A 22022-nucleotide genomic window follows, 5' to 3' on the forward strand; every position below is an offset into this window, starting at 1 on the left:
CACTTTAGCACATCAGCAAAAACATTAAGTGGTTAATGGCAGGGACAAGTTTAATTTTTAAGCAACGGAATTCTTACAGGTCTTTCTCTGTAACATACTATCTGAACTTCCATCATTGCCTTTTTAGCACTACATAGATTTAATACTCACTGTTTGGCATTATTACTAAGTACAAGTACATTTTCCTCAGGAATAGGCACCTTGCTTTATTATCTAGTCTCTGCACTTGAGCTTATGGTGTCTGGAATAAAACATTCTTTCATTGAAACTTTCTAATTACTGTTCCTCCTAAAATAATAGTTTTGTGTGTTTTCCTACCAGGCTTAGTGGATGATAAATTAGTTACTCATATTGCACATTTTTTTTTAAATCCTGTTTTGTCACTCAAATTGTAAAGAATGTTTTAAAAAACCTTCCTCTTAATCTCCCAGGCTTTAAAAAGTTACTTGGAAATTGGCCTTTCTCAGCTCTCATAGAGAAAAGGGTCTGCAGTTCATTTTTAACATGTCTGGTTTTCCTGTATTGTCACATCTCACACTGTGTGCTACAGAGGCAGTCTTGAGATTTCATAGAGGAAGAATGATGATAATCTGAATGGTTCTTAAGTGAAGAATTCTCATTATTGAAGAGAATTATATGACTAGGAATATTTTGTAAAGTAACATACTTAATAGGTCATGACAGCTTTTGTTTATTCCTGCATTAAAGAGGGGAAAGTTTTGGTTTTTCTAAAGTTTTATAGGTGACTTTTTTCTTTTTAGTTTTCTGTTTTATGCATAAGGCATCATATTGCTAGTGTATAAAATATATTTCAAGAAAAATTATATTGATCATCTAAATTTATACCTAACCATGTCAACTCAATAGCAAGAATGATTTAGAAAGCACTTTATAGGTGTGAACTCTAACAATAAGCCTTTCATATAACATATTAAATATGAGTTTAAACAGTCCTGAGATGCTTTTTCCTGTGATAGTATCTTGATTGAATTCCTTTACTACTTCCTTATATTAAAACTAATGGGAAAAAATTTAAATGAAATTCATGAAAGAAGCAGACTTTTGGGTTGTTCTAAAGCATGTTCTAGGTATATTTCAGTTTTTCACTTAATATTTTAAAGGAAGCCTTTAAATACCTATAAAATTGTTTGTGTATTCTTATATTCTGTTCTAATTTATTAAGTTATAATGAATCTCCTGAAACAGTACTTAATTCCAGTTATAAACAGATTTTCATCTGACCACCTCAGCACTTTGCCTTTTATATGGAAAGGGAGAAGGTGGAAAATAAAATTCTTTTTAAAGCTAGAATCGCTAGAATCCCATTGTAAAGGTGAAATGAATAATATCTAATGAACACTCTTTATTTCTTTAATATATAGGCTAGTTGTTGTTTGTTCATTTCTGTCATAACCTTTCTTAACACTTCTGAAATACTGACATTCTTTCGGTTTGCCATCTATTCTGTATTGTATACCAATCAAACATTGAAGTAAATTAATATTTACTATAGTTTCTATTTTTTTATACAACTTGCTAAGTTTTTGGCCTTTGAGAAGAAGTAATAGTTTCTAAGGTAATTGTGGGAAATCAATTGATAGCTGAAGATGGAGCCACTGTATGACTGTGATGTACACTGCTAATATTTTTGGAGTTGAAAGTGGCCGGCCCTATTCACACATAGAACAGGTATAAATAGTCTTTTTTGGTAATTGTGCAAAGCAGAAAACAATGAACTAGTGTTTAAACATAAGGAACTTCAGGTCAACCATATTGTTATCTCTGAAAAACTGTGACCTTGTCCATTTCTACTGTGACAGACATATATTCTTTAATTTCCTGAGTCACATTATGACTTTGGGTAAGAAGGGAGGCACACTCAACCTTTAGCAGAAGTAGTTGTTAAAAAATGCTGTGAACCAACTTCAGTGCAGCAACATGGACATTCGGGTGAACTTAAATTGGATGTGCCTAAGAGAATCTTTGGATGCTGAAATTTGAGTCCAGCTGGTTACACAGAATGGAAAGCAATTGCAACAGTAAAGTTTCCTACTGTGTGATTTTTGTCAAGATACAAACAGTTTAGTAATTCAGAAAATGCTTTATTATAAACTTTTGTTTAGTCACATCTTAAAAATTGATTGTACTATATGCCAAGTAATTTAACAGTATATTTTCTTTTAAAGAATGCAGATAATAGTGAAAACCAGTACAGTCTTACTGCTTTAGTTGATGTCTTGGGAAGAGATGTTTATGAAGTTTCTTTGTTTTTTTTTTTAAATCAGTTAATTGATAGGCTACTTAGTATTGCATTGTACCATTTTCTTGAAGTTTTTAGAAATATGGATGCTTTAAATACCTGTTTGGAAGAACATGATGAAGATAATCTGGCAGTACTTTCATTTGGAGAACTTAGAGCTTTTATGATAAATTTATAGTATTCTATAGTAAACTAATGTAAAAATGCTATGTGATAGTTACCTTGAGTAGTTAAGGCTTTTATCAAATGCCTGACTTATCTCTAGAGTTTTTGGTATGCTTTATATATTATCTTTTCAGTTTTATAATTGGAACATTTATGGGTTTTGTTTTATTTATAGTTTATGACTGGAACATTATTTTTTCATGTTTCTCTGTAAAACATTCTAGCTCTGTAAAGTTTGTTGAAAGGGTTTTGGTTTTAGTCAAGAATAATGGGCATTAGACTTCATTTTAAGGAACTTCCTGAGTTCGCATCTGTGTCATTATATATATGGACATCCAGAAAACATTTTTTTTTTTTTTCCTGGCCCTTCCTTTTCGTTAACAGCATAGAGTGAGACTTAGGGTAGCTTTGTCTCATCTTGGCTCTTATGACCTACTTTTGTGTGGTCTTATAAATGCTTTTTCAGAACGAGGTTCCAGAAGGGTATCCACTGTGTTAGGTAAGAGTCAGTTGTCTCAGCTGGTTTACCTTTTTTTGGAGTAGGTGAGGTTGTTTAGTGAGAACAGATGTGTTCAATCACCTGAATTCTTAATTCATGTGATGCTCTCAGACCAGCTCAACCCTACTGAAGCCAGCAACTTTACACCTAATATCCACCGCAAATATTGATATGCTCAGATGTATCATGACAAATTTGTCTAGCCAGTTTTTCTGATTATTGTACTTAATCAAGTAATTCTTGGCTAGAATTAAACATTCTTGAAAAGTAACAAATTTGGGGTTGAGAGATAGCTCAGTGGTTAAGTATGAGTACTGCTCTTCCAGAGGTTCAGTTCCTAGCATCCACATGGATGACTCATAGCTGTATAACCTTAGTCCTGGGGATCTGATGCCTCTGGCCTTCATGCACACATGCATGTGCACACGCCTGCTCATAGATACATACACGTACACATTTAAAAATAAAGATAAATCTCTTTTTAAATAGTACTAAATGTTTAAGTTATCCATAATTTCACTTTTTAAAAATGACTTTTAAGCTTTCTTATTTTTTATTTTTTTTTCGTGTGTACACATTCGTTGTGTACACACATTCGTTGTTTGCCTGAATGTATGTATGTGACCATATGTGTACCTGGTGCTTGTGGAAGTCAGAAGAGGGCTTTTGATCCCCTGGAACTAGAGTTTCGGATTGCTGTGAGCCACCATGTGGGTGCCTGGACTTGAACTCAGGTCTTCTGCAAGAGCATGTGCTCTTAACTGCTGAATCATCTCTCCAGCCTCCCATAATTCCACTTTCGTTGACATTGAGTATGCTGTCTTTTTGTTTTTTGTTTTGTTTTGTTTTAATTGATTTTATTGAACATTTTTCTCTGTTCCCCTCCCTTTCTCTCCCCTCTCCTTCGGCCCTCTCCCATGGTCCTCATGCTCCCACTTTACTTAGGAGATCTTGTCTTTTTCTATTTCCCATGTAGATCATATCCATGTCTGTCTCTCTTAGCGTCCTCATTGTTGTCTAGGAGTATGTTGTCTTCTATAATACCTAACAAAATTTGTCACACTGGGTAAACTTTCTTTATAACATTGCATTTTGAACCTTTAACTAATACATTATCCTCTATATGATTTGGATTTTGAATAATTTAGTTAACTATAAAAATAACTTCCCTAATGTTTGCCATTTGGGTCATTTTTATATTTTGCTGTTATAAATTAAGAGTATGAGCACTTAGGGCTTCTGACCATATAGTCTAAAATGATCTTTAAAATACATTATTCACTTTGTCTTGTAGTTTGAGTGTTTATGTATTGTATTTTTATGGATAAATATTTATTCTTGTTGATTTGGTGAAGAATTGGAACTTCAGGTTAATTTGTATTACTTTGCTGTTTAGTGAAGTTGAAAAACTACCTTTGCCACTTGTTTCTTTTGGTAAATAATTTTCATGTTCTTCATATATTTTCTTCTTGGCACATGTGTTTTTTTTCTTCTAATTTGTAGGGATTCTTAACCTATTGGGTATTTAATTGTTTGGAAAGATTTTGGTATTAATCCAAGCAGTGGGTACTCATAGTAGAAGACTTTTAGACTCATAAGGATCCCCATAAAGCATGGTCATTGACCTTTCTCCTTGACTGAATATGAAGTGTCCCCAGTGGCTGAAAGCCTCATACAGTTAATGTAAATACATTTTCTATAATCTGGAGTTAGTTTGGCAGCTGTTTAGAACATTCATGTAAAACTGTTCTGAGTTTAGTAAATGCAGACTAGGCTAAAAGAGTCATGGAGCTTTTAACCTAGCTATGTATTTTAATAGCCACTTAAAACTTTTGGTGCCCAGGCCACACTCCAGCCCAATCAAATCAGAATCTTCTGGGGTCTGATTGTGGGTACCAATGGCTTTACAACTCTGCAGGTGAACTGTTCAGTTAGCCAGGCTGTGTGGCATGATGCAGATGGTGGTGAGAATGACTCTGGAAATCTGGTAGTCTGGTCACCGGAATTGCCAGTGGGTGTGAGGTTCTAAAAAATGGCGTCTGATTACTGGAAATTAGAGTTGTATACTGTACACAATTCTTTGGGACACCTCTTCCTCCATTTAAATGTTTGTGTTTTTTTGACACAGTATTTGATGAGGTAACTGGCCTTGACTAGTGATTCTCCTGCTTCCACCTCATTTACCACTACCCCACCCTAAGTGTTTTTAAAGCATGTGTTGTTTAAGGGTGTTATCTGGATGTTGCAGTGCCTGCATGTTAAATTTATAGGCTTTGAAGTAGATATCCTTCTGTAACCTTTCCTGTTGAAACACAAAGATACATTATTCTCATCCTTCTTGTCTAAAATGAGTGTCTACACTTACTTTGTATTTACAACACAGAACATACCTTAGTGTTAATAAAAAGACCATGTTTACGTAAGATAAGACTATCATCCCTGTTTTTTAATTATTTTTGACAAACTACTCATTAGTAGTTTTCAATTCACAGCAAATTTGAACAGAGTTTTCCTAATTCCTTCCTTCACATTCAGCCTCCGTGCTGTCAACAACCCAAATTAAAGTGTACACTTAAAAAAAAATGATAAGCCTACATTGACCTTCTGTTATCACCTAAAGTTCTTCCTGTACTGTTTGGGATTTATTTCTTTTTTCTAAGAAATTTTTATCTTGAAATTTATATCTGTTAGTGTTTATGGCTGTCAGTCATCTTTTTGAGGCTAGGGCTTCTGTTACTGTTCTTAGTATAAGTATCCTCTCACCATTTCCTGAATTCAAGTTTTAAATACCTGTTTATATATACATCAAGAAATAGACAATGTCAGTATTTAACAGATTGTTTCTGCTTTCTGATTTCCTTTCCTACACTTATTTTTACCCAGCACACACAATGGGGCTAAAAGGAAAATGGTTACTCAAGGCAGGAGTTTAATGAAAGACTTGGCTGTATATCAAGTTCAAGGCTAGCCTAAGCCACCTATTGAGACTCTGTCTCAAAGGTAGTATAGGGTTCAGGTACCCTGTAGTTACTCACAGCCCCAGGAGGCTGATGCAGAGTGACCACAAGTTAGACCATCATGGATATGTAACGTGACACTGTCTCAAAGCCATAAGGAAAATAAAGTGCCAATTCTATTTGGTCTGATCTTCCTAAGCTAAATACACAAGAGGAGAAGGGACATACTTCTTAAAGAATCATGTAATACGCACAAAGCTTTTCTTTAAATCTTTTTTTTAAGTGGAAATAGTGGAGAAAGTAGAAGTAAAGGGGTAAGATGAAGTTAGAAGAAATGTAGGTAACAAACTTGAAGAGGTTTTTATTACTAAGTAGAATGGGGCTAAAAATTTGTTCAGTAGCAAATAGGTATAGAAAAAAGGATGGCAGGATTAATAAGTTCTTAGTGTCTACAGTTACTCTTGATAATGAGACATTCTTTTGCATCTTTGTAAATAACCACTAAATGATAAAGTGAGCCATTCTTTTAGAAATAACCTGGAGTAAGCATGATAGAACAGTTTATAAGATTGTGTTTTCCAATTTTGTTTTGTTTTGTTTTTTCAGTGGTGCTGGGCATCAAATCCAACCAAGACCTTGCACATGCTAGGCAACCATCACTGAGCTGTATTCCAAGCCCAGTACTATTCGTACAATTTCTTAATGTAGAGATGGTGTAAGCCCAACATTGATTGATCCCATCAGTCATTTTATTCAGCAAGTATTTGTGTACCTAATATACAGTGTTGGAGGCATAATAGTGAATGAAGTCTTTTCCCTCACAAAATGTACTCTTCCCTGAGGAGCCAGATAATAAATGCATTCATTGTTACTAGGTGACTCTATTCTATATAATAATAATAATAATATAGTATAAATATATACTAATATATGGCTAGTATATATTAATATATCAATAATATATACCATATATTATTAATACTAATAGTAACAATCACCACAACAATAATTTAGCATATAAAGAAGAAAGACTGAATGAGAATTAGATAGAAAGGCTATTGTAGATAGTATAGTCAAGAGTAGTGGGAGACGGCAGCCTATTTAATATTGGTCCTGCAAATGAAGAGTTTAATACTGTTAGTTTTATTCAAGGCCTAAACCAAAACAATCCAGCTCAAGGATGAACAGTTTGTGTAGGACCATATCTTCAACTAGATACTCTTCTACAGAATATCAGTACTTATTTATATGTTCACATATTTGGAATATGATAGATTATGTGAAAACAAGTTTCTTTACTACAGGACAACTTAAAACTATTAATAAAGTCTTTATAAGAAATAAATATAATTCTCACTATGCCTTATTATTCAATTTATTTATTTTTCTATCTATTTATTTATTTTTGCGGCAGGGTCTCATTGTAGCCCAGGTTGGCTTCCAGTTGAGGGTGACCTTGAACTTATGAACCCTCACCCCCTTCATCTTCCAAATACTGGTATTATAGGATTATAGGAATGTATCGCTGCATCTGGTTTCATGCAGTGTTGGAAATTGAATCCAGGGTTCATGCATGCTAGGCAAGTACTGTATATCCTACATACTTAGCCTGCGCACCCCAGCCTTTAAACCCAGGGCTCCTCTGCTCCCAGTGGCATGCATGCAGTCCTCTTAACACCCTGGCAGACACTATGGCTTTTATAAGACTGGCCCAGAAGTTCACATAGATTATGTACATCCTTTATGTGTTTTCCACACAATTAAAAAATAAATGAAAGCTTTCAGTCAGGTGAGAATTACCTTGTAATGATTGGTTATGGCTTCACCTGACCAAGAATTACCTTTTAGAATTCTAAAAGCCAGCACAGTCAACTTAGTCAAATATACAGTGGTTCTTCACTAAAGCTGTACATTAAAATTATCTTGAAAACTTAAAAAAATAAAATCAACTTTATATATCTTGGAGCCATTGTGGTTTGTGGTATTGTAAAGCCATACCAAAAAGTTCTTACATTTATCAAAGACTTAAAACCAGTTAACTGCAGGTAAAAACAGTTGTACAGTTAGAGAACCAGTTTTCCCAGGTAGATCATTGAAGCTATAATAAAAGGTAACATCATATGATATTAGTAATTTTATTAATTTGGCTTGGTTAGTGAATTTCAACACTGCTTATCAGTGGTATATCCATCAGGCTTAAAAACAAAACAATGCTGTTGCCACTTTTCTGAGTTAAGTGTGTTTAAATAAAAATACACTTTTCTAAATTATTAATGTTTTATTAAGTGGCCTCTGTGTCTCAAAGCTGGCATCAGTTTTGCTGATGTCATTCTATGAATGATGTCACATCAACTAAATGTGAGTTAGTGTCCAAGGAAATAGAAAATGCCAAAATTTCTTGACGAGAGGTGTGGCATATGAGAAACTGGATAGGCAGTGTTCTAGAAGATGCCAGTAACTGTTTTGCTGAGTTACAAAGATAGGCAGAAGTCCTCAATGTAGGTGGAAAACTAACTCACTTTGACATTAGTGAAGACAGTGAGCAGCCCTTGAACCCAGGGGACCCAAAACACAGCTGGTTACTTCAAGAATTCCCCCTCACCTCTTCAGGTGCTTAAATGCTGATCCCTACCCTTGCAAGTACTCAAAATAATTCTTTGTCAGTTCTTATGTTCCTTATCCCTTTGAAGGTTGGCAATATTTTACAATTCCCAAAGACATAATAGTTTTCTAGTTATCATTGCTAAAAATGGAAGCATTTCTAAATCACCTATGAATGTATCACTAAAGTGTGTTGTCTGTTTATGGATTAAGTAAAAAGTATATTTGCCTATTAAAAGTTTCTTTTGATGGTATTTGAACAGGTTTGCTTTGATTTTTCTTTTTAAATTAGGTGAGCCTGGTGGCATATAACCATAATCCCAGCATTTGGGAGATAGGGAGGCAGGAATACCAGGAATTCAAAGCCAGTTTTGGCTAATTTGCAAGTTCGAGGCTAACCTGGGCTATTTGAAACTATTTTTTTTTTTAAAAAAAAAAAAAAAAGAAAAAGTATTTAAAACAGAAAGCAGAAGTTTGGTAAGTTTTCGCTTATGTTTTATTTTGTAGATTGGAACGTAAACCATATTTTTGCAACAATAGGAGTGATTCTCCCTTTTATGTCTGTTCATGTAAAAAAGCTAAATAAAAACTTTAATAAAAAAGATAATTAGTAGAAACTCATAGGTAGTTTATAACTTGAGAATATCTTATCATTCTTTCTATAAACATTTGTCAACTCACTCTGATTCAGATCCTGTAATTTTTATATGACGATTATGAAATATACTACATGAGCATTTTCATAGTCTTTGTTATTTTGTAAACTAATTTGTCAGTAGTCTTCATTAATTACTTTCTTGAGTAAATAAATTTACTTTTGTACCAGCTATGCAACATACTGTATGGAATACCATAGCATGATGGTACAGGCCTGTAATCCCAACATTTAAGAGGCTGAGGCTGGAGGAGAATGAGTTTGAGGTCAGTCTGGGGGTTATAGCATAATCCTTCCTTAAGGGGAGGGGGACAGTATTGTAGGAAAGGCCATCTTACTGCAGGTTGACTTCCTGCATGGGGAAAACTAGTGCAGTAGTTCCCCTTATGGGGAGAGGGTGTGTTCTAAGAATTCCAGTGGATGTTATATGCTGCATATACCAAGCCCTGTATATACTGCTTTTTTCTTCTTTATGTACATCTGCTATAAAGTTTAGTTTATCAAGTTGGCACATTAAGGTTAATAGCAATAATAAAAATAGAAAAGTTTTAACAGTACACTAAAAAGCTGTTGAATTAGTGTCTCAAAGCATCCTTTTGGGCTGTATTCACCCTTACTGTGGTGTAGTAAGACGGCAAATACCTTGCCTTCATGGTGAAGTGAATACCACTGACCTGAGACTTGGCCTGTTATGCATAGGCTACTTGAACAAGAGTGCTGCAATACTAAAACAGTTTGATAACTGAGATGGCGACTTTTTTTGTAGATCCTCTGGACAAAGGAATGGTTCAGAGCTTGAGCTCAGGGCTGTGTAAAATTTCATCACACTACTCAGAACATTGTGCAAATTAAAATTTGTGAAGTAGTCATTTCTGTGATTTCTTCCTTTTTATTTCAGTCTTTGGCTAACTGTAGGGTAACTAAAACCAAGGAAAATGAAAGTGTCTTTAGAGGGGCCATACTCTGCTTTTCATTGTTACACAGATAAACTTTAGTCTTGAGCTTTGGATTAACCTTGGCAAATAGCAGTCAGTGGAATTGAATAGGTTTTTAAGTTGCTAGTGAAAAAGTTTTAGTCAATTTTGCTTTTAAAGTAACTGGTTTAATTTTGTTTTCATACCTTAGTCTGGAAATAGTCTTTGACAGTGTTAAAAGTCCCATGGAGTGTAACAAAAGGAATAAATATGACAGGATTGACAGACTTGTTAGATTTGGTGGTGTGTGCCTCTAATCCCAGGATTGGGAAAGTGGAGGCCGGAGGACTGGAGTTCAAAGTCATTCTTGGCTATATAATCTGCTCTGCCCCTGAAACAAAAACAGATTTACAGTATGATAGATTTGCTTGAATGTGGGATTTTTCTTTTTTAAATGTTTTTGAGGATTTGTAGGAATATGGTGAGAGACAGCTAAATTGAAGCATGAAAGTCTTCAATAAGGGATACATAATTTTGTTGTTAACTGAGTTTTAGGTTATACTTTCTTTTAGAGAAACTTGGCCTTCACATCAATGAAAAAACTTAGTTTTATTTATTATGTATGCAACTGCATCAACTCAGGAAAAAAACCAAATTCTATGTTTTGCAGACTAGGTAGTATATTTAGAAGTTTGCACGTAAGAAATTGAAACTTATAATTCATCTTAATATTTCTCAGTAATTTTGTGTGAAAAAAATCTGTTACTTCTTTCCTAATTTATTTTGAGACAAGGTTTCTTATAGCACAGGCTGGTCTTGAACTAGTTGTGTAGCTGAGGATAACCTTGAACTTCTGATCCTCTTGTCTACCACATCTAGTTTATGAGGTGCTCAGGATCTAGCCTAAGGCTTCATGCACGCTAAGCAGGCATTCTGCCAACTGTGCTTTGTTCCAGGCCCATTGTTCTTTCTTATGGGTGGTCTTGATTTAACCTAGGGCCTCACACATGCCGGGCAGGTATTACTGAGCATGCAAATATTTACAACTTTTAAATTAACAGTAATAGACTCAGCCAAGGTTTTCCTTTTTCTTAGGAGGTTTGAATTAAATATTTGTAATTTTTTATGTTCAAAACATAATGTATGAGAATTGTGAGTTAGCTGTGGAAAGTTTAATATGTTCTTGCCTAAGAATATCTTTGTAGATTGATGTTCTCATTACTGTGTAATGAGTTGAAAGTTTATGAACTACATTTTTGATCAGTTGAGATAAGGTTTGAACATCAAGATTTTTCCCTGTAAAAGATATAGGAGTTTATTAAAACTGATATTTTCTCTGAAGTGAAAATACAGTTACAGACTATGTCAGATCTTATAAATATATACATCTGTAGATCTTCAGTTTATATCAGCAGAAAGAGTGGCCTGCTTTTGATGGGCTAACTGAGCTTTGCTCAGTAATCTTTCCTTGAAATTGGGAAGTTTTTAGAGGAAATTGATTTTGTCTTTACTTTCATTCTGGAATCACAGATTTTCCTAGGAGTAGACTATAGACATAAACATAGTACTTTCATATCAGCATGTTGCTATCTATGACTTTCTAATGCATGCATAAACTTAATGAGTTCTGTTTTTGCTTTCTGATATTTAACATATTAAACAAGTAATATATATAACTAAAATTTTTGTTTATTTTTAAAATAAAAAGACCAATTGTTTTAGAAATAACTTGTAAGAAAATTACACTGGTATTGATTATATTGACTGGACATAGTATCATTTTTGTTGTTAAAAGCTCTATGGATTTTGTTTGTTTTGCTTTGTTTTTTGGAGACAGTGTCTTGCTGTGTAATCCTTAGCAGGCCTAGAACTTAATATGTAGATTAAGCTGGCCTTGAAATTACAGAGATCCACCTGCCTCTACTTCCCAAGTACTGAGATTAAAGGCATGCGCCACCACCCTGGCTATATATATATATATGTATATATATATGTATATGTATATGTATGTATATATATGTATACACATACATACACACAAATATACATTTCCCCCCAAGAATTAAAAAGAAAAATTTCAACTAATTGGAATTTTTAAGTAATAGTTGATATTTTCAGGTAATAAAATATTGTTTTGAATATTGAAGATATGTTAAATACTTGTCGTTTTGGGAGGTCTTCTCTGCAAAAGTTTTGGTAAAGATGTGGAAGTGGGTTTTGGTAGAAAGAAGGAACTCCATACATAACACACTGATTTAATTCAAAGAATATATACTAAAATATTAAGAATTTATCTTAGACTAAAACTTGGTGTTCTGTAGTTTGCAGAGTTTAGCCTTAAGAGTTATTTTGCAGTAGAAACATACAAAAAGTTTTACCCTGTTTTTTTTTTCACCCAGTGCCTTAAAGATAATACATTGCAACTGTTTTAAGGATTATTCTTTTGAGACTTGATTTCACTCAAACACCATTTCCAGATTGCACAGATTCAAAATCTTTCTTCAAAATATTTTGAGTTTGTATTATGAACATTTAGAAAACTGGATTATTAAATTTGTCTTCAGTCAGGCAAATGTCAGTATTCTGAAAATCACAAGTGAGAGTTGTTTCCAGATTAGTGATAACAGTTTAATATAGCTGTTGTTTAAGTACCTAGTAGTCTATCCTTCCTTTTCCATGAATTTCTGTAGTTGTCCAGCAATTTAAAAATGATAGAACCTGTGTCTTGTTTGGATTTCCTTGTAGTCTGTAAGGGGTAGTTCTGACAGGAACCATCTTTCTACCCACAGTGCTAGTCCAGCCATTGCTGAAATGCTTTTATGTAAGAGTAACTTTAGCTAGACTGTTCATCTCTTAATATCTGCATATAGAATTTTCTTTTATCTTTTGGGTGATTGTTTTCATTTGTGGCTTTTTTCCATGGGATAGAGATTAGACAGTCAAGTTGAAGACTTAACAAAAAGTTGTTCTTTCGCTTACATTATTTGGCAGGCGTTAGGAGTGTGTGGTGAGTCATAACTTTTACTGAGTTTATTTCATCACAATATTTCACTTTCATTTGTGGCATTTAAAGGGCCTAATCCCCTCATAAAGTTAGACAGTACATTCTAATAATGTTTCTGTATTCTGTTTTCTCCCTGATATTTACTAGTTTGGCATTCTGAAATATTATATACCTAATCATTTGAAGAGACTCTAAGTAACAGATTAAAATAATTAGTTATTAGAGCCACTTAGGAGATAGTAACAACTGTATTGACATATATTTTATACGCATTATTAAAATTGAGGTAACTTAAAAGTTCAAGTAAAATTTTAGTGTAGAATACATAAGAAATTAAAAACTTAAGATTTAATATTTTACATGAGTATAAATTATTTTTAATTTATTTTATATGTTTAAGTGGTCTGCTCAAATAGTCTGCTCAAATGTGTGTATATGTACTACATGTGAGCCTGTTGCCCTCTGAGGTCAGAAGAGGGCACTAGATCCCCTGGAACTGGAGTTACAGGTGGTTATGAGCCATTGTATGAGTACTGAGGACTGAACCCTGATTCTCTGTAAGAGCAGGCGTTCTTAACTGCAGAACCATCTCTCCAGCCTCTTGCATGAAGTTTTTTAAAGTAGAAACTTATCTTTAATTTTCTCTTTTTTTCTTCATTCTTTCCTTTCTTTCCTCCCTCCTTTCTTTCTATTTTTTCCCCCAAGTCAGTATAGGTTGTTAATGGATAATTATCGATAATAGTCAATCTTGTAGTTATGTTAGTTAGATTTTTTAGATATATAGAGATATATTTTAGTTAGATAGACATTTTTTATATCTTTTAAAGACTTTAGAATATGGCATTTAATGTTTTAATAACTTAGGGCTTTTTATGACAATGAGACATGTTTGCTCCTGGCAGCACCATTCTATTTTGAGAGAAAGATGGGCATTAAAGAGGCTCCTTATGGAGTTTGATAACCATTTGGGCAAGAAACTGCTCTTGCCAGGACTGTTGTATAAAATGGACATAAAGAACCCACAGAGAGAGGACTGCTAAACTTGCCTTAAAGTGAGATGGTCTTTCGGGGTTCCTGACTCATGAAAAGAGTCTATGAGACATTCTATAGGACACAAAAAAAGTGACTAAACTGTCTTTGAATGTTTTTGCTTTATGGAAATGTCTACTAAAACTATGGGCCTGTAGGCTAAAGATAGATGCCCCAACAGTACAAAAGAACTTTGGGTGACTGTCCAGGCAGCGAGATGTCTCTGTCATTTCTAGAGTTTTGGAAGTTGTTTATTTTTTGTTTAATTAGGTAATATTATATCCTTCTGGAGTCTTTGATGGAGTTGAAAAATGGTTAGTTGTAGTTATAGTTTTTCATAGTTATGATAAAGGATAAAATAGATATAGATATTGTAACTAATTTTTTCTTGATAACTGTTTTGTTATATGTAATTTTACTATGTTAAAATGAAAGTCTTTCTTTTTTGTTTAAACAAAAAAAAAAAGGAAAAATGATGGAGGAGGGCTAACTGTCTATGTGTTGTTTTCATTGGTTAATAAAGAAACTGCCTTGGCTTTTGATAGGAGAGCAGCTTAGATAGGTGGAGTAGACAGAACAGAATGCTGGGAGGAAGAAGACAATGAGGCAGACGCCATGACTCTCCTCTCCAAGACAGCCGCAGGTTAGAATCCTCCTGGTAAGCCACCACCTCATGGTGCTACACAGATTATTAAAAATGGGTTAGATCAATATGTAAGAGTTAGCCAATAAAAGGCTACAGATAATGGGCCAAGCAATGTTTAAATGAATACAGTTTCCATGTAATTGTTTCAGATAAAGCTAGCTGGGAGCCGGGCTACAGCCCACCGCTTCCACCACTACAATCAGAAAAAGGAGTCTAATCTCAGGGATGTGTATGCATACACATATATACCTATTACCTTAATTCCAAATTCATTAAAATTATTTGATGAGTGTCTAGAGGCAAATTCCTGTGTTGTAGTCTACAGTGATAGGAAAGGATCCAGTCATTAATACACTCCCCATTTGTTACTTCCTAACATGCAGGGGGAAATGTCGCTCAATATAAACCTAGTTATGCTAATTAAATTGGAGCGAGGAAGAGCTTTTATTTTAAAACAGTATCTTTGGGCATAAATTATTGCTAACAGACTGAATAAAAAATATAAGACATCTAGTTTTGGCATGATGGTGTATGCCTGTAATTCTAGCATAAGGAAAATGGATCTCTGAGTTGAAGGCCAGCCTGGTATGCTTTATGTAGCAAATTTCAGGCTTTTTTGTGTTAATAGCAAGTTCTAGGCTATCGAAGGCTACATAATGAGATTGTTTTATTTCTAGGCTTATGAAAGCTTATGTGGCTTGTACAAGTAGTACACTGGCTGTTAATGAAAAAAAATTATGTAGTAAGTCATTTTGTTCAGCAAGGCATCTTAAATTGATACTTCTGATAAACTTGATTTGTCAATGATGACAAGGTCTTGCTATGTAGCTGTCCTTGACTCTGCAGTCCTGCTGGCCCAGCCTTATCTTATCCTGGATTGCAGGCCTTGAATCCGCAGTCCTGCTGGTCCAGGCTTGCTTCCTCCTGGACTACAGGCCTTTGCTGCCTTGCTCGACTCTTACTGATTATTTCCCTTTTTTTTCCTTTCTCTTTTTTAATTTTTAAATTTTATTTCTTTATTTTTAAGACAAGGACTCTTAGAATGCAGGTTGACCTGAACTTACTGTGTAGCCAAGGATGATCTTGAACTTGCAATTATCTTGGCTCCACCACTCAAGTTCTGGGATTACAGTTGTGTATCATCACACCAGGTCTTAAGATGTATTTTCAGTATTCAGTTGACTTTGCTTAAGGTAGTTATGCTACAGGTATAGGAAAATGGTACATAGGCTTCTTGCTGTCTTCATATATATATAATAAAAAATTATGGACAGGCAATCTTCTAAAAGTATTATATTCTATTTAGTTTAAACCTTTTTATTCTTTTAAAATGATTTAAATAATCTATGGGTGGTTAAAATGATTTAAATAATCTGGGTGGTGGTAAGATTTCGTGTTATGCCACATATCAAAAAGTATAGTATCAAAAATAGTTCTACCAAATTTATTAAGCTTGCCTATTAAATATATTTTATTGATTTGTTTTTGTAAAAGTCTTCTTAGATTCTTCTCAGATCCTCTTCAAAAATGGCATAAGTGCCTTTAATCATAGTATAGACAAGAAATGTGTCAGTTTATCTAGAAGGTATGTGAATTTATAAACATAAATAGCATTGAATACTACTTCACTTCTGTGTTTCTGGAGGGGTTTGTAATTTTTGTTCTTTTGAAGTTAAGAGTCAGCAGCCAACTAGATAGAGCACTAAGTATGGAGTAGATGGTCTCATTGCTGTGTTAGGTCACCACAGTATTGTTATAACAAAGGAATGGCCTCCATAAATGTATTCTGATTTCTATTAGAATCTTGGAGGTTTGAGAAGAATGTTATTAAATTGCTGGTTTTATTTTATTGCATTTTCTTTATATCCTTTATACATCTGTGCATCTGGAGTGTAACTAATAGATTAAATAAAAAAAATTTAAAAAGAAATGTTTCTTGTTACTCTATTGAGGACTCTGTTGTAATGTTAGTCATTTCCTACCAGCTAGTTCATTCTGTTCCTGAATCAATAAATAATATTTCTACAATAAAATTAGTAGTGTTAGTTTATAGTTAGAATAATGGATTTTACACAGTATTTTTAGGATGATTTTCAGTTTTGGAATTGGTAAATTGAAAAGAGAAATAAAACACCAATATAAACCTAAAAGTCTTCTAAGAGATGTTTGGGCTGCTTCCTTATTTATTCAAATGGTTCTGGATTTCTTTTTTTTCCTTGATAGTAATGAAAGAACAAAATAAGTATTTTCAAACATTTTGCCACTACAAATATAAATTTGTAGTTTTGTATTCTAGAATACAGCAAAACTAGTGTCTTTTAAAGGTGGGCTCTTCTAAAATTCAGTCTCCTTTTTGTATGTTGAAGTCTGTCCCTTTCCTTTGGTTCCTCTACACTCTGTTACTATCCACCATGCAAACGAGTGCACACATTTTATTTTCTGAGGTTCCTTGGCTAGTTGATCCCTCAGACTAACTTCTTTCCTATCTCATTATCTGAGTGGAGGCTGGGCTGAGTGACATCTGTCCCCTCATTCTCCTGGTGTTTTGTGCTAATGGCACTGGGCATTGGCCTGATGGGGGTAAGGGAGTCACTTAAGGTTCCTTAGTAGCAACAGAACAGACATTCTCTCTTCTTGTTTGGGGATTGGAGAGATGAGGTGTAACAGATGAAAGGATTTTTTTTTCTGGTCTTTGTTTTATATTACTGTAGTCATAGAAATACTCAAAGGAATAAACCATGTTTGGTGTATTGCCCAGCATGGTCTAAGTGAAGGTGAATCAAGAGTGATGCTAGGAGTCTAGCATGCATGAGGAAGTCCTATTCTAGACTTAATTAGCTTTTATAATGAAAAACTGGAAATGTAAGTTAGTGAAAGTGCTCTGCAGGTAGGGATAATGCTGAGTGTGAACCAGTCTAAAGTGATGCTGAGTGTGAACCAGTCTAAAGTGATGCTGAGTGTGAACCAGTCTAAAGTGATGCTGAGTGTGAACCAGTCTAAAGTGCCGCTGAGTGTGAATCAGTCTAAAGTGACGCTGAGTGTGAACCAGTCTAAAGTGACGCTGAGTGTGAACCAGTCTAAAGTGATGCTGAGTGTGAACCAGTCTAAAGTGATCTTTGATTTTGAGATGCTTTTATAAAAATACTTAGAAACTAACATTTCACTTCTGTTTCTTGGTTTTTCCTTTTTGGTGCTTTTGAAACAGGGTCTTGCTTTATAGCTAATTAGGACTAGCCTAGAACTTGCTGTGTAGTCTAAGTTGACCTGAACTTTAAAACTGTGTTAGTCTCCTAGGTACTGAAATTAGAGAATAAAACCTGCATTAATGATGACCTCTTTAACTTAATCTTAGCCTGACACTTAGCAGGTTTGTGTATAACCAATATAATGCACCAACTGAGGCACTGCTATTTCCCTAAAGCTTCTTGCCTATGAGCTGTGTTCTACAGAGTGTACATGGAAAAAGAAGTAGACAGACAAAATAGGATAGCTCCTTCTGCTGGAAAGATGGGCCAGAAGGCAAGTGTTTTTCTTTTGTTTTGAGACAGGGTCTCACTATGTAACCATGGCTGGCTAAGACGTGCTATGTATGTAGATCAGTGTCTTGAAGTCAGAAGTTTGTCTGCCTACCAAGTGTTGGAATGAAAGACATACCATACCATGCTTGACAGGCTGTATTTTATCTTAACTCCTGTTGTATGTGTCAGTGTCGTCTTCTTAATAAAGTATGGTGTGTATATGAGCCTGTCCCCATGTATGTTCACATGTGTGCAAGTGTATGGAGGCCAGAAGACATGTTGTCATGCTCAGTAATGCCACCCACCTCATGTAAGTTTGGGTTCCTCATTGGTCTTGGAGCATACCAGTTAGTCGAGATTGGCCAACCACTGTGTTTTTATGTGGATTCTGAGGGATTGAATTCAGGTCCTGGTGCTTCTAAGTCAAGCACTTTACTGACTCAGCCGACCCTCAGCACCTGTTGGCTCTTGAACACCCAGCCTAACCTATGAAGAAACATTGGTAACGTAATTTACCAGAGTCCTGACAGCCAAGAGAGAGGAAGGAAGGCTTCAGCTCTTGTATCTTTTACCAAAATCTCAAGACCCACTCTCAGTCTTCTTTTAATAGTTCTAATAAAAGGAGGGTAGATGCCTAGGCAGTGTAACTAGACTGTGTCTTAAAATTTTAAAAAGGCTGTGGATGTAGCTTAATGGTAGGTAGTGCCTAGCATTAGTGAGATTCTGAGTTTCTCAGTACTGGAAAAAGGGGGATGGTAAAGCAGTTCAATAGTGTGATTGCCTTGTATCATTATAAAATGGTATGCTAATTGCCAAATTTGAAAGGAAATCCATTATGGATAAGCATAGTAAAGAAATACTTATTTTGTTTGTTTGTGTGTGTGTGTGTGTGTGTGAGAGAGAGAGAGAGAGAGAGAGAGAGAGAGAGAGAGAGAGAGACTTTTTTTTCCATTAAAATACATTTGAAAAAAACTAATTTTATTAAACAGTTGCTATCAATAATGAAGAAAGTTGAAGATCATAAAGAGTAAACTTCAATTTATTACGAATGAGTAGCAATAGAGATTCACCAATATTTGTATTTGAGAAGTTAGAACTGGCTGGGGAAATGGATCACTTAGTAAAGTGCTTGTAGCATAAACATGAGGACCTGAGTTCAGTTCCAGAACCTATGTGAAAAAGCCAGGTGTAATACTATAGATTCTGGTCCCAGTACTGGGGAGAGAAAGGCCCCTGGGCTTTATTAGCCAAACCAGGTAGCATAGCCTATTTGGAGAAGTTCGGGCCAGTGAGAGAGAGTTCCTGTTTCAAAACAACAACAAAAGGTGAACGGTGCCTTGAGACTAGAAAGGATATTCAGGGTTGGTGCCTTCTCATGCACGTGCACAGACGCATGCACGCATTCGCACACACACACACACACACACACACACACAGATATTAGAATTCATTCATATAAGATAGATGCTTAGTACAAATCTAGCACAGTGTATTAAGCCCAAGACCTAGTAAATGCTAGGGCAGGGACTTGACAGCTAAGCTGCCTCTCCAGCTTTGTGAAGGTAGTTGGTGGGTTTCTTGATTTAAATTTTTTCTTTTGTAATTGCAACAAATGATAAAACATCCACAATGTTTCTGCTAACTATACATAGTGGTGCATGTCTATGATATATAAACTTAGGAGGATACCCTGGCTGAGTCCTCCTACGAAAGCAATTAGTGAGGGGGAAGTAGCACATGGTAAACCACATGTTGATGTTATTAACTAATTGTATTCAGTTTGTCTTTATAAGGAGATGCTTTTAACAATTGTATAAAAACTAGCAAGTTTATTATTGTGTACTGATTTTTATGGGTGTGATGGGTCTCAGCAGATCGAAGAATGCTGTGTGGGTAGCCTTATTTGTTGTCGCATGGAATATGCTTTTATTAACAATTGAATCTTAAATTTTTAGTGTTTCCATGTAGACCTACCTAAAGCAACTATTCTGATATTCTTGAAAGTTAAGAGAGTTTATTAATTAGGAATTCAGTGGTTCTAAAAGCATCTAGGAATCATCAGAGTGCTCACTCTGTGCAGCCTTGAACTGACAGCATGCATCTTTCTGTTAACACATTGAACCTTCGTAGCTTCTCAGTAGTCTGATTGTTTTACTTGAAGATATATTTTAAAAAGTAAAGCAGATAAGTGGTTATGAAATGGCCAGTGGAGAAGGGTGCTTTCTGCCAAGCCTGACCTGGTTTGATCTCAGAAGCCACGTGGTGGAAGGAGCCAACTGATTCCTGCAAGTTGTTCTCTGATCTCTACATGTAAAGGGTGCTCATATGCACACACACTCTCTCCCATAGTAAATATAAAAATAATCAACCAAAAAAATTCTGTGCAGCCAGAATCACACTTTAAAATACTATAAAAAATTGTCACCATTATTTAACGAAATCACATATTTTTTCAGAGTTCAAACCCCGTTGCCAGTGCCTTCCACTTACTTAGTTTGGGCTTACTAATGATAGGTGTAAGATTATCTTGAAACTCGGGATTCTTAATAGTGCTTTCTCACTGAGAGTCAAAGCTGGAAACGTACTTTACTTTATTAATAAAGTTTGTATAGTTCTGTGTTGTCATTGTTTGAATTCAATGAGAGTGAAAAATGACAGTGATCATAATATAACTGTTAAATATTATTAAAATATGAAATATTACTGTCTTTGTTCATGATAAATACTAAATTTAAGCTAAGTTATAAGGTGTGCGGTTTGGAAATATGGAAGATACAAGAATGAAGCCAGATAACAAGTTTATGCTTGTATTTTCTCCTGATGAAGACTTTCAGACACGTTATTTCCATGGGTAGGTGACATGACTCTGCATGTATACATACATTTATACTTAATTGCATGATTATACATGTAGGAGTAGTACAATTTTGACTGACCTGTGACCTGTTTCTCAGTTTGGGGGCAAAGATGGGAAATATATTGATAAGTGACTCAGAATTGACATTGGCTATATAAATTTTAGAATAAATCAGTAAGCAGTTCACTGCAAACAACTGAAGAAACCCACAAAACTCTTTCAAAATAGAACCTGTGGTCACATAGTCAACATTGTACTTGGTCTCTTTACCTCCTGTACCTAAGTATTTGGGCATCACACAGTATCATGATTCTACAAGTCATTTTGAACTCTGACGAAAATTCTATAGAATGCTGGACTTTTCCTTAAGAAAAACCTCAAACGTGAACAGATTTTGCCGTTTGAACTAAAATCCATTACCATCTTGTTAAATTTTCTGGGCTTTGATGAACTTGATTTACCCCTGTAAAGAAACTGGAAATGATTTTAAGTAGTTATCTAAAATTGCCACAATCGTCAGAATTTCATGTTGTGATGTGTCTTTCCTTTATATACTGGCTTTTGTGTCTGATCACTTTTCTATTTTTTAAAAAATGTTAACACATAAGATATGGGATAAATAGCCCATATGTATTCTGTGTTTTGTTCAGTGATAGTTTATACGATGGATGTATGTATTGAAACAATAAGCCTTCATTGTATGTTATTTTTTGATTCACGGATACATATATTCATAGTCATAAATAGGTGTGTTTATACTCATTTGTTGGGTGATGTTAAAAGTCTATGTGGAGAAAGAGTTTGCTTGTTCTTCATAGCTAGCTCTTGGGAAGGACAGCATTCCCTTCAGTTCTGTTCCAAAAGGGGAGTGGGGCCGAGGGATTTCCTGAAAGAAAACTGTTTCAAAATACTTTGAC

General features: G+C 34.8%; 1 protein-coding gene across 3 annotated transcripts in view; it reads left to right on the forward strand.

Moving 5' to 3' along the window:
- Ark2n (arkadia (RNF111) N-terminal like PKA signaling regulator 2N) overlaps positions 1-22022 on the forward strand; it is a 75786-nt gene that overhangs the window by 32853 nt on the left and 20911 nt on the right. The gene's annotated exons all lie outside the window — the stretch shown is intronic.

Source organism: Myodes glareolus, chromosome 13 (assembly GCF_982192425.1).
Source record: "Myodes glareolus chromosome 13, mMyoGla1.1, whole genome shotgun sequence".
In the NCBI taxonomy this organism is placed as follows: Eukaryota; Metazoa; Chordata; class Mammalia; order Rodentia; family Cricetidae; genus Myodes; species Myodes glareolus.